At 29.4% G+C, this 13,404-nt stretch overlaps 1 long non-coding RNA gene across 1 annotated transcript in view; it reads left to right on the forward strand.

The window, feature by feature from the left end:
* The window catches only part of LOC132936852 (uncharacterized), an 80,049-nt gene extending 69,364 nt beyond the window's left edge, over positions 1-10,685 (forward strand). The window contains exons 2-3 of the long non-coding RNA XR_009663548.1: positions 3,914-3,997; positions 10,170-10,685. This is a non-coding gene — a long non-coding RNA (uncharacterized LOC132936852). The remainder of the gene's footprint in view (positions 1-3,913; positions 3,998-10,169) is intronic.
* The last annotated feature ends 2,719 nt before the right edge of the window (positions 10,686-13,404 follow it).

Here is a 13,404-nt window from a genome sequence, read left to right on the forward strand (position 1 = left end):
ACAGGTTTTAGGTTAGATCAACTTGTTGCTTATATTATATAGGTCAAGGTCACCGTAGTAGCTGGTACATTGTACGAGTGAAATTCCGATCCGACGTTGAAATCATAATACGAAACGATTCAAAGCCGCTAGGACGGCGGTGTCCAATTATTAATCTAAAATATTTTAATAACTTATTAAAGTGAACCCTATTTAAGGGGTCGGATTTAGGCAATATTCTATGCCCGACGTGAGTTTCTGGTGACTGTGTGCGTAGTGAATGATGATTAGTGTGCATGAGTTTCCCTAACGCTTTATGTAATTCAATGTAAATTACGAACAAATAGTTGGATTCGCAGCTACGTCGTATGTGTCGTGTCATGTGAGCTGGCTTGGTTATTATGTTGACAACTGGTAACTAATACGGTTTAAAACTTGAGCTGTAGTCAATTATTTGAATACTCGGTTGCTACTTGGTTATCACATGATATCAAAAAAGTACAAATCACAATGCGATTTGTTCGACACGACACGACACGCGACGTGGCTGTGAATTTTGTGAAGATTGCTGCGTAAGATTGTTGGAAATCCATAACGTACTTAATATAGGTACGCTCGGTCACACTTCAATATATTTTGCGATCAAAAATTTGTCAACTCCCATGTGGCCAATAAAAAATTGTGGCAGTGAAAATCCCAAAGAGTGGGAGAAAATGCACTCAGGTACCAAAAGCCAGATTTTAATTTTTGAAAAAATATTTGAACTCCATATTCTCTTTTCCGAGTAATGTGGGAAATGGATTTTTGATTTGTTGTATCGTTTAATTAATATGACACCAAATTAATTTTCTTTTCAAAGTTCACTTTTACTTTTGTGATACTAAAAAAAAATTATAATAATGTCCTACCAAACACAGACAAGAAGGGAAGAAATTTAAATATTTTTTCAAAATTAAAATTGGACTTTTGGAAGTATATTTTTTCGCTCCGCTCATGGGTCTAAATGCACGAAAAAATTACTCACTTTCAAGCGCATTAAGGAGCAAACTCGTGTGTCTTTAATAAGGGGTAATAATTAGGAAATAGCGAATTTCGCCACCTCCCGTGGCATTTGTGTTAGTCGTAAATAATAATGATTAGTGAGAGTGAGGTTGTGTCCGGGTAACATGCGTGCACATGTCACCACCGACCAAAAATTAATTTTAAAAATCTTAGCTCTGTAAGAATTATTATTTCTCTTTCCAAATTAAAATATCATCGAAATCGGATCACTGTACGAGCCGTTATAGTTTTCGTGCAAAAAAAACCGTTCTTGTGCAGGCCCTTTAGACTGTATTTTCCGATTAACCACCACACTTCCGTAAAACGTGACGTGTAGTACTCAAATCTTATAGCTGTTTGCGTGAGCCCGTATATCCGGGACTTTCCGGAAACAAACAGTCATAGTAATAATAATAACTGATTTTAATAAATAAAACAATGTTTATTTATTAAGTGATTTCACTAAAATTCTCATTCGAAAATAATAATATATATTTTTATATTTTCTTCTTAAAAAAATGATTCTTAATAAACTATACAATTTGTAACGCTTAAAAATGTGTGCATAAAATATTCACGGCGATCGACGAAAATTGAAAACATTTGTGAAAAAACAATAATTGTGTTCAATAATTATTGTGGTTATTGTCACTGGTATCACTATTATAACCACAGTATATATATTTCCGAAGATAAATTGTATGTTCAACTGACGTACACGGACTACATAATATAATATCACGGTTAATGTTTTTTTTTTTTTTAACACAAAATAAACGAGAAAAATCAATTTTGTAAAAACAACCCTATTTTTTCCCTTAATTTTAGTGAGATTTTCATTACTATAAAAGTACCTACTGGGGAATTCCGATCACTCTCCAAAGGGCAAACTATAGACAGAATTTTCTACCAGAATCCACCGAGTGCACAAAGTTGAAGCATTTGTACTGCTTCCATCAAATACGATGACGTCAGACAAGAACAAAAACACACACATCGTTGTCGAACTGATATAAAATAATATTCATCGGTTGTAATTTAAAATACTAATGAATTCTAATGACTTAAGTATTTTACATAATTATATAATACAATGTATATGTATGTGTAATGTCGAATATTAACATATTTATACATCCTTAATATGCAAATTATGTATAATGTCGCCTGTTGGTATATTTAGTATGTACACTTGTACAGTATATACCAGGTGACCGAGCTTAGGTCGGCTTCAGTTTCTAAAAATATATATATATGTTTGAATAAAAACTTTTTGTATATTTTTAATGTTTTGTATAGTTTAAGAGGAGTCGCTACACCAGCATGTGATGTCTCCGTCTTACAAATGTAAAATATAGCGAAAACTTTTTTGCGCGTGTGATAACTACTCTGGCTGTAGTCCAAGTAAATCAACCAAATTTTCACACAGGAAAGTGGAGAATATTAACTATGCAACGTTGTTTTTAACTTTTCGGTATCATAAATACGAAAAAAGATCTTATTGTTTAAAAATTAATTATTTTTGAGGTTTTTCAAATTTGAATATTTTTTTTTTTTTTTTTTAATGCTGAAATTGAAAAAAAATCAACGTTGAATAGTAATTGGTTCTAATTTTTAAAGTGTGAACATTTAGTTGCTTAGCTTGGATTGCAGCCTCAGTGGTTCTGACCATGCAAAACAGATTTTCCTATGTTATACATTTGTAAGACGGAGACAACACATGTTCCTATTCAGTCATGATACAGTGTATTTTTTATGATTGTTTGAAATCTCATTATGTTTGTTAAGTTAACTCAATCCAGTCGTAGATTAACATTTTAAACTCAAAAAATATAAACTTTTTACAAATATTTTCTGATAATTTTCAAATAAGTACTTGCTAAGACCGAAATATTTTTTCAAAAAGTTATAACCTTTAATATTAATGAGTTATTTCATACAATTTTGACGTTTTGAAAAATTTCAAAAAAAATCACTACTTAAACCAAGGCTTTAAAAAAAACAACATTTTTTTTCTAAAAACTAGCTTTACAAATTGAATATTTTGAATTATTCAAAAAAAATGCATAATGGATTTAACAACTGTTATTTTCTGTATTAAAAAATAAAAACGTAATACCATGCGTGCAGGGTGAGAGTCTGTAAATGATAAAAAAAAAAAAAACTGGGTAAGTGGATGTCGTTCTGGTGTACAGTAGGTTACAAGTGGGTCAATGTATAATGGTTTGTATTCAACTCAAATTCAATGATATAATATCATTGTATAAGAAAAACGATTCTGAGCGGAGATGGTTTATTAGTGTGGATTTTTTATACTGTTATTATTTATTATAGCATATACGTTGAATTAATATTATAATATTATTATTTTTTATTCGTTTCTGTGGTGATAAACAAAGCGTTAGAAATTAAAATCCTATTTCAAGCGGTTTATTGTAATTTGTCAGTGGTTTTTCCCTCGGCATTAAATAAACATTGAGAAAATCGAAAAATTAGAACAAAAATAATTGAATTTGTCGGAGTTCTCCGTGTTACACCCTGTATACAAATTCAATTAAATTCTACCGCAGTTGTTATTGATAGTAATAATTATTAACTTTTATTTTTTATAAACTGCTGTAATAATCGATATTATCAATAATTATATGACACTGTAATATGTACACTGAACGCTGTCGGCCTACAGAAGCCCATTATAGTATTATTATAAACATACAAATCTCATAACAGTACGTCTCGATCAGTATAAACGCGACCGTTTAAGTTCCATAGAGGCTTCGCATGACAACAAAGACAGTTCTGATTTATCGTCCCGCCCGCATTCGGTTTATTGTACGGTTTTTATTATATTTGTTTAGTCAAAGTGAATCGTTTCTCGTTTATGTTTCAGCAGCAGTGTTGTACCGTCTACGGCATAAACAGTCTTCTCCATACGACAAACCCGAAAAAAACAGTTCTCTCTTCCGTCAACACATCCGTAAGTACCCACACAGTATATTTATTTTTGATTAGATTTTTCGCGAATAGGTATTACACATTACATATTACTATTCAAAATGAGGTACGCGTACCCACCAAACGAAAATGTTAAATCGTGTGACGGGCTTAGCGCAACGTGGGTTTTTGTAGTTTATTGACCAATGTTGAAACCAAAATTTGGTTCTAGGTCTTTTTTTTACATTGCCGTGAGAACCAAATATTTGGGTCTCACTGATATTATATTTTTATCAAACGATACCCAATACTGGTCCTCATTTACCGGTTTCTTATCATTAAATTTATTATTTTCAGACTAAACACTATAATACGTATATAGCAAAAAATTAATTTTATTATAATTTCTAAGACATGTAACCACAAAATATCAAAAACTTATTTCAATTTTATACCGTGGCAACAAAATATTATAATCACGGTTGGCACTTGGCAGACATAAAAATCTATAGTTGAGAACCAAAACTGAGTAATTTAAGTAATATATTTACTAAAGTAATTTAAGTACCTAATATGTCAGTGACACCAACCTTAAAAAAGTCGTAGATAAGGCACTGCCGATTAGTCGTCCTGCGCAGTACACTTGTTTGATGTTTGATACGACTGTCGTCAGAATAAATAACGTATAATATATAATGACGTAGATAAGACGACAATGAGAAAACGACCAATGTAAACGCCACAGCTGCGATTCTATCGAATACAATAATTATTATGAGAAGGATAATTTGATTACGGAACGATAATTATACCGTACGAAACCTCTGACCGAACACTGAACCGCATGTTATATCATTGCCGCGAAGACATAATATTATCATAGTTTTATCTGACTGTGTTATGGTGACTGGTGGTTGTCGCTGGATAAATAATAATATAGTTGCCGGACAACATTCCAACGACGTAAGGAAACGACTTACGTAATAATATAGTATTGTCCTTAAAACTGATCAGTCGGGCGGCGACTCTCGATTTGTTCGAGCGAGTGATAGTAATATTATTATAATTATTGTACGTCGCGCAGTATAATGGACTATGAAATCGTACCCGGCAATCGACAGAACGATTTTGTCATTTACGAAAACGGACTGTTTTTCAAATCCAAGTATACCCAACGTCTGTGTGCGTACATGTGGAAGTGCATCGATAAGAGATGCAACGCGAAGATATACATTGACGAAAATGTTTTCGAGCTCTTAGAAGTAGATCGGCAAGTCCATGGGGTGCACTTCGAAATTTGTAAATCGGGAAATACTTAACGATCCTCAAATGGGAAAAATCATTACGACCGTCGACGTTTACAACATTTAACAGTGTATATACCGACAGCGAAAAAAAACACATTCTTTCACTTCCGAAAAATCGTGTTGAAGTCGCTGCCGTCCCGACGGAGAACCTCGAAGTGAAATGTGTCGAAGGTGAGTCGTTTTTGATACACTAACAGACACGTCGGCGAGTTCAGACCTATATGAGTTTTTGTCTGTACAGATCGTAGGCGTATAATAGGCGTATATAATAATATGTATATAATTGGGTTACATAATACCTATATGTTTTGTAAAATAATTTGTAGGGTACGTATGTATTATATTTTTTTTCTGTATATTACGGTTATAATTAAACATTGATTATTGTTTCTGCAGTCGTTGGAATTAACGTAAAAAATACCCGATGCCATTCGATATAGCCGGCGGAATCGATAAGAAATCGTAACCACCACCCTGTTGGCTGGTAAAAGCAATTGTATGCTGATTCCTTTTTACTGAAAGTTGGCGTAGAAAAAACGTAGTACGAAAAGAATATAAAAAACCAAACTGGGCCGGAATCGGGTCACGAAAAATGCTAGTACTTTATTTTTTTAGGAAGGCACTGACCCAGATTGTATTTATCTTTTAATTGTTTAACAAAATATTTTTGTAAGGCAAACCACCCTGACGAGCTTTCGAGATTTTCAGCTGACATTTGCGCCACTTTTTCTATTATGGATACTTCAACTGAGCAAATCACAATAAAAGTTGTGCTATACTTTTCGTACAAAACTCAGTTATTTGTTTACTGCGCCCAATAATCATGCTGGGGAGCCTACATTTTGTTCAGAAATAAGTACAATTTTAATTTGAGTATATAATAGATTACCTCATTACAAGCTGTGCTTATAGTGGTAATAATAATGAATGTAAATACTTAACTTTGTGATTTATATCTTTGTTATTTAATTGATGAATAAAAAATAACTAGATAACATTATATAGGAATAGGATTTGATTTTATAACAATGTTAACAAATTTTTTTATGTTTTAAATGTATAGATTTTAAGACGTATGAGCGTATGGCGTATTATAATTGAATACATTATTATATATAACATTTTCAAATTGGGGAGGGTGGGGGATTAAGACTCAAAATCAAAAAAATGTATGAATTTATAAAACATTATGAAGCTAAAAAATGTATCGTTTATATATTTTAATTTGTAATATCATTTAACTTTTAACTGTACAAGCACCCATTACTATTGACAATATTATTATTCAAGATTTTGAAAAATGTATTTATAAAAAATATTATATTGATATTGTAAATATAGTTTAAAATATGTTCAATTATTGCGATACTACTTGGAGTTATATGTTGTGGATACGATTGGCCGTGGGCAAGATTCAGATTTTATGGAATTCGCATATTTTTTTTAAATGCTTAATAAAAAGTAGAGTAAACTTAAAGTTGGTTTCAAGGTTCAGAGAACTGAAATTGAAAATTTAATATTGCATGATTTTGCATATTTTGTGATTTTTTAGATTTTAGTCCTCTTTCTGAACTTTTAGAGATATTTTGACTTATTTTTTAATTAAAAACGATCATTTTTTTACGAAATAACAATTCAATAAACGTGTTTTTGATTGTTATATAATTTTAAGAGTAAACACATATAAAGAGAATAAACGTGCTTCGCTGACGAGACGAGGGCAGCGTCCACATTCATCATTTCACATTACTTGATCCAAATTTTAAACTTCTGATATTCGCTGATTTTGATAGGGTATTTTCATATTTTGTGGTTTGCCATTATCGTCAAACGAAAATTCAAAATTTAAGTTTTTATAATATTTTTAAATAATAAATTGTCAATAAGTATCTAAAAATTAATATATTTCATATTTTTTTAGATTTCAGTCCTATTTATGAACTATTAAAGATATTTTGACTTCTTTTTTTAATCAAAACCGATAATGGTTTACATAAACGTGTTTTTGATTATTGTCTAATTTTAAAACACAGATTAAGTAAATAAACCTACTTTGCTGACGAGATGAGGGCAGATTTTGATAGTGTACTTATCATATTTTACGGTTGCAATTATCGTCAAACGAAAATTCAAAGTTTAAGTCATTATAATATTTTTAAGTGATAAATTGCATATAAATACATATTGATTCGTACATTTCTGTTTTTTCTGTTGTTTTTATTGCATTTTTTTACAATTTAAGTACTGTAAAATGTCAACCCTGGCCATTACATATATTATGTATATTGTACTGTATGAAATGAATACGATAAACGTTTACTTACCTACTTATTGTAATATTATAATATGAGTTTAGTATTACTTAAGGTTCCCTGTGCCGATTTTTCAAATTTTCCGGAATTCTATAAAATTTTATTTAAAATTGTATTTACCACCATAATACTTTTCCACTAAGCTGATACCTATATAAGAGAAGTTGATACGGTGTATTATATCTAAAAAATGACTAAACAAGAATAGTTATCAGGCCTTGTAAAATTTTCAGATTTTGATAAAAATATTTTATATCTGAAAAAGAAGAAAACTTCCTTTAGTCCGCATTCACTTTTAATTTTTATTTTATTTCAAATAATGGTATAATATAATTTTGTAAAAAAAAGCTTAAAAATATATTATTTTTGAATACATATTATAAAGTTTGAGATTGGAATATTGAAAAACGGAGTTCGATTCGGCTTTTAAATATTACTCTAATTAGTTAAAACAAAAAATTATCAAATTTGTTTAATTCTACAGAACATAATTATTATTTTTGTGGACCAAATTACATTGGCACCGGACGCCTTAAAACTGAAAATTATTCAAAACTTTTAAAAAATAATTTGTAGGTTATTGGGACCTATATTATCCATAGAACTATTAACTATATTTATGTACCTAAACTTGAGTAAATTTTCTAAAAATGTCGCATCATACGTTTCCACTTTGATGCAAATCATATTGTATGAACAATTATATAAATATATTTATATGTACTGATTAATAATTATTTACACAATTACGTCAAATGTAAATATGTTCTTTGATACAGCTGTAAAGTATAAAACATGATGGCTACGGTTAAAAATTGTTGGGCGGAAAAATTGACAGGTTGGTTTTAGAGCTATAGGCACCTATAACAGACGGAATCAGTTGTAGAATCTGTTGCTCAGTTGTATTTTATCAGTTTTGACGTTTTGTAAAGTATTTGAAAGTATTTCGAAATAAAAGAATTATTCGTCACATTTCGGATTATTTTTTTGATAATCGTCATAGGTAATATTTTGTTTGTAATTAAAATCAAATTTATAACCATGTTTTGTTTAATTAATGGGAACCGGACGAAAAGCTGACAGTTAATATGTCGACAGAGTAAAATGTCGATAGTCGAAACATTAAAAAAATACGAAACAACGACAGATTGAAATGTCGACTTCCAAAGTATCGAAAAGAACAAAATATCGACAAAACAAAATTAAATGTATTGTGACCAATTTATTGTGGTAAAAACAATCGTCTATCAATTAATACAAGAATTATTAAAGTAAAACAAATTTTTACTGGTTTTCGTTTTTTAGTATAAAACGGATTAGGTAGTTCTAACGGTTGTTAAATGTGACACTCGACTTTAGATTACCATTAATAATTAGAAAATTAATTTTCTTACCCACTTGTACAATAACAAAATAATAAGTATAGTAAACAAAAAATGGAAAAGTTACCTATGTTTAAATATTTGTCAAATGCCAAGTACATATTTGTATATTTTTTTTCTCGTGTACATTTTCTTAATAGTATTTGAAATATATTTTATAATAATATGCTTGCTCCATGCATCTGTATTTGTACTTCATATCTGTATATATTTAAATATAATTTTAAGTATTTTAAAGTATTTAAGAATTGTTTACACAATACTGCCACTACTATATTTAAGGCTTTAAAATGTCATGGACTTTATTTGTATTTGTTTATTTATTTTACATTCATGTGAAATTGTTGTATCATGATTACATCTAAAAGTTTAGTCATTAACATATAGGAAGAGAACATTTTTTAAAGTGGGTTGTATTAAACACTATTCAAAAATAATAGTTCAGAGGGAGATAATGTAGAAGCGATGAATTTACCGTTAGTATTATAATTCAAAGTATCCCTAATCTATAACTAGGGCTATGCCCTAAAAAAAAAAAAATGCTTTTATTCCTTAAAAATTCTGAATAATGCACTATAATTAATAATTTCGATATGAATTCTAATACAAATTTGGTATAATTAATGAATACGTTTGAAAGGATTATTTCCATAAATTATTATTAAATATTATTTTTATATAGGTTTAGGTCATGCATTTATTTACCTGTATAAAGTTATAGTTCGTTCAATGTATAAGCATCATGTAAAAGCATAGAAAAATCTTTAAATTAAATCAAAAATTAAATTTTGGAATCAAATGCACCAAAAACCCTACAACGCTCTAAAAATATGACCTTTAATTCTAAAATCATCAAAAAATGCAAAATAAAAACTTCTGATTCAAAAATACAAGAAACGTGTACGTTATAAAACGAGCATGGCTTATCTAGATTCGGAAAACAATGTGCGAAGTGCGTCAAAAGCCTAATTTATGACGATTAAAGTAGTAATTCGTAAACCAAGGTATTGATTCATTATATTGATCTCTTTCTGCGTGTAATCTCATATTTTCTCATATCATCTATAACCAAATGATACCTATACCTACGTGGCTACGTTTAAATGAGAAAAATATGTTACTTTTTAAACTGTATTGAAACGTTTCAAATGCAGATCCCTCACGATTATAATAATAATAATAATTATTATTTTACATCGTGATTATTGTTATAGACGAAACCAGCGGCGACGGAATTGCAATGTCGTCGGACAACGGTCAATCCATCGCCGGCAACGCGAAGCCGAAAATGGAACCTCTGGACAGCGAAGTGCAACGGAAATTGATAAACAATTTGGACGATATGTTGTTGAAACAGGCCAGGCCCGCTGGACAGGACGAGTACGTCCGCCCCAGCGTGATCGTGTGGAATCCCGCGGCGATGAGGAGGCAGACGACTTTTGCGCAGGACACGGGGTCGGCAAACCGGAACGCCGGGACCTACTTCCGGCCCGTTTGAGTGTTATAACAATAAGGTCATTGTAGTATTATAACATTATAGACTCGTCACACACCGCACGCACTATGCTCAGACTATTATTAATTAATATAATATTATTATATAATACGACGTTTTATTATAATATTTTCTAAATCATAATAATTGTAATTTTTTTTTACATGTAACTACGGATCCCGTGATTTGTATTACACGTCGACGAAAAAAGGTATATTTTAGTAAGATGTGTGTGTGTGTGTGTGAATTCGATTTAAATAAATTTCAAATTATAATATATTGAATAATAATAACTGTTCGTCTGTTCACGTAATTAAATGTCTTTCAGTATTACGAATCACCGTTCCCAACTAATTATTCCTATCACATCATGGAAAAAAAGGCGAGAGTTGACAAATAATAATGGACTGGTTCATTTCTCCCAAAAATTAAATACCTACCGTTTTCCTACAAAAATATGTGTGGACCAAAATTATGTCCATTTTCATCCAAATATTATTAAAATATTTTGCCGATATTTTAGACTTCAAAAGTGATGCAGTGTTGTATACCACATTATTAACAGATAGTAACAGTCGGTAACATACCGTAACGCAGTGCTTCGTTTAAACCTAATTAATATGTAAAGTTACATCAACTTACATATGTACATTTTGAATTCAAAAAACCTAAAATGGGCGGAAAAGTGAAAAAAATTTTAAAGTAAAACATCTTAGTCTGATTCAAAAATACGTGAAACGTGTATACCTACGTTATAAAACGAACATTGCGTAGTTAAAATCAAAAAACAAGTGCACCGAAATCTCAGCCTTAGTTGTTTCGCTTGAAATCGGTAAATTGCATCCCTCCCAAAAAAGGTGTCGGTCACAGGTGTCATGATACTATAACTAAGAATATTTGATGATAATACTATTGTGAATAAAGTAATTTATATTATATAATCTATAATCTATTTACGTGGAATCTTGTTTTAAATTTTCAATCCTTAGCGATAAAAGTTGAATATTTTATAAACTTTTAACTATAAAATAATTATTAAATTTTAAATTTTATAAATTTTGTCAAAATTAAAACTTTAAATGCTTATAAAAAAAATTGTGACTTTGTATTTTTAACATTTTTCAACTACTATAATAACAATGTACTAGGAGCCTTTTATTACATTTTCGATTTTCAAGCTTTTTTACCGAACGAATAAGATTTTATTGGCATTAATTATAGAAAAAAAAAACTAAAAAACTTCAAAACTGACGATGTCCGTAAACAGCTCGAAACAAGTCAAAATATTTTCAACATTTTATGATTTAAAGAAAATAAAAATATGAAAATTCAGTTAAATATTCATGTAACTAGAGTTATATGTTTTTGAAATACAGCAAAATAAGAAAATCGCTACATGAGAAATCGAGTGAATATCCAATATTGAAAAAAATTAGTAAAACACATGAGGAAGCTAGAATCTTAGATTTAAAAAGAATATTTTTTATGAATTACTAAAACAAAATAATTTGCAAATTTTCGTGATGTTTACGTATATAGTTAAAGTTTGAACTTTTAATGCTTATTAAAAGAAATCGTTACTGTATTTTTAATATTTTTCAACTACTGTTGTAGAAATGTACTAGAAGCCTTGTATTAAATTCTGAAGCTTTTTTACCGTACAAATAAAATTGTATTGACTTGAATAGAAAAAAAAACTAAAAAATTTCGAATACTTATATGTGTACAACACAGACTCAAAAATAAAATAAATAAATAAAACATTCATCATTGTAAAATCAATACATTCATCGCTCCACTCAGAATCCAAAATAATATAAATAGTGTAATAAATTGTTTATTATTAAATTGGATATAATTGTTCAATTGTTTCAAATTTGACAATGCATTTAAGTAACTAACCAAAGAAAAGGAGTACGATAATATTATTTGCAAGCATATTATTGTATACATAATGATATATTATGCAGTTGATGAAAGGTAAGTGTTAACATTATACATTTATTAAGTTTAATTTAAGCATAAAGTATTTTACAAAATATGTTCCTTATTGTAACTTGAGTTCAAATGTTGACTGTTTATAGAAAAAAGCATATTTTAAGCATACTAGTATTTTAGCAGTTTGTGGATTATTAAGAGAAAATTTGAGGGTTCTTTTGACTTTTAGATCATATTATATTAGAATCGTATTTTTCACTTCTAAGAAATCGAAAATTCGCTCTTTAATCATGACGATTATATAATAATTATTTGCACACGTAGTTTCCCAAGATTAAAAAAATATACTTATTGACTGATTTTGAGTCACCACGTCAACCACGATTTTTTATGAACCGTTGCTATTAAAAATATTAATGGAGGATTAAAATTGAAAGAGATATAAATTTAAAAAAAATTTAAATAAACGTGTAAAATTTTATTTCAGAGGTACCTATTGCATTAGGTACGTTACTTTTCTGTCCTAAATTAATAAATAAAATGATGAATTTTATGTGCGGTCCACATAGCAAACTCTTCAATATATTTGGAATAATATTAAATAATACTAAATAATACTTAATATTTAACAATATTTATATTAATTTGAGTTTATGCATATTTCTGCTTTAAACTGATCCGTCGTCGTTCAACAGAATAATATGATATTAAACAATTTTTACGATTATGTACGAAAAAACAGTTTCGCGCACTATACCATCAAACATGACTGACTGGTCGTATTTAGAGTAACTTTGAAAACAATGAAATAAATATTGTTACCTACGTGAAATATAGTCATGGAGGTAAGGCTTTATGTTTTTAGAACGATTATTTAATTCTGTTATTTATTTTGAGGGGCTCTTAGAGCATATTAGAATCATAATATTTTTATAATATTTGACTTTTAAGAATCCGACAATTTGCTCTTTAACCATAGCGATTATAAATTATTTACACACCTGCAGGATTCTCAA

This window comes from Metopolophium dirhodum, chromosome 1 (assembly GCF_019925205.1).
Source record: "Metopolophium dirhodum isolate CAU chromosome 1, ASM1992520v1, whole genome shotgun sequence".
Lineage (NCBI taxonomy): Eukaryota > Metazoa > Arthropoda > Insecta > Hemiptera > Aphididae > Metopolophium > Metopolophium dirhodum.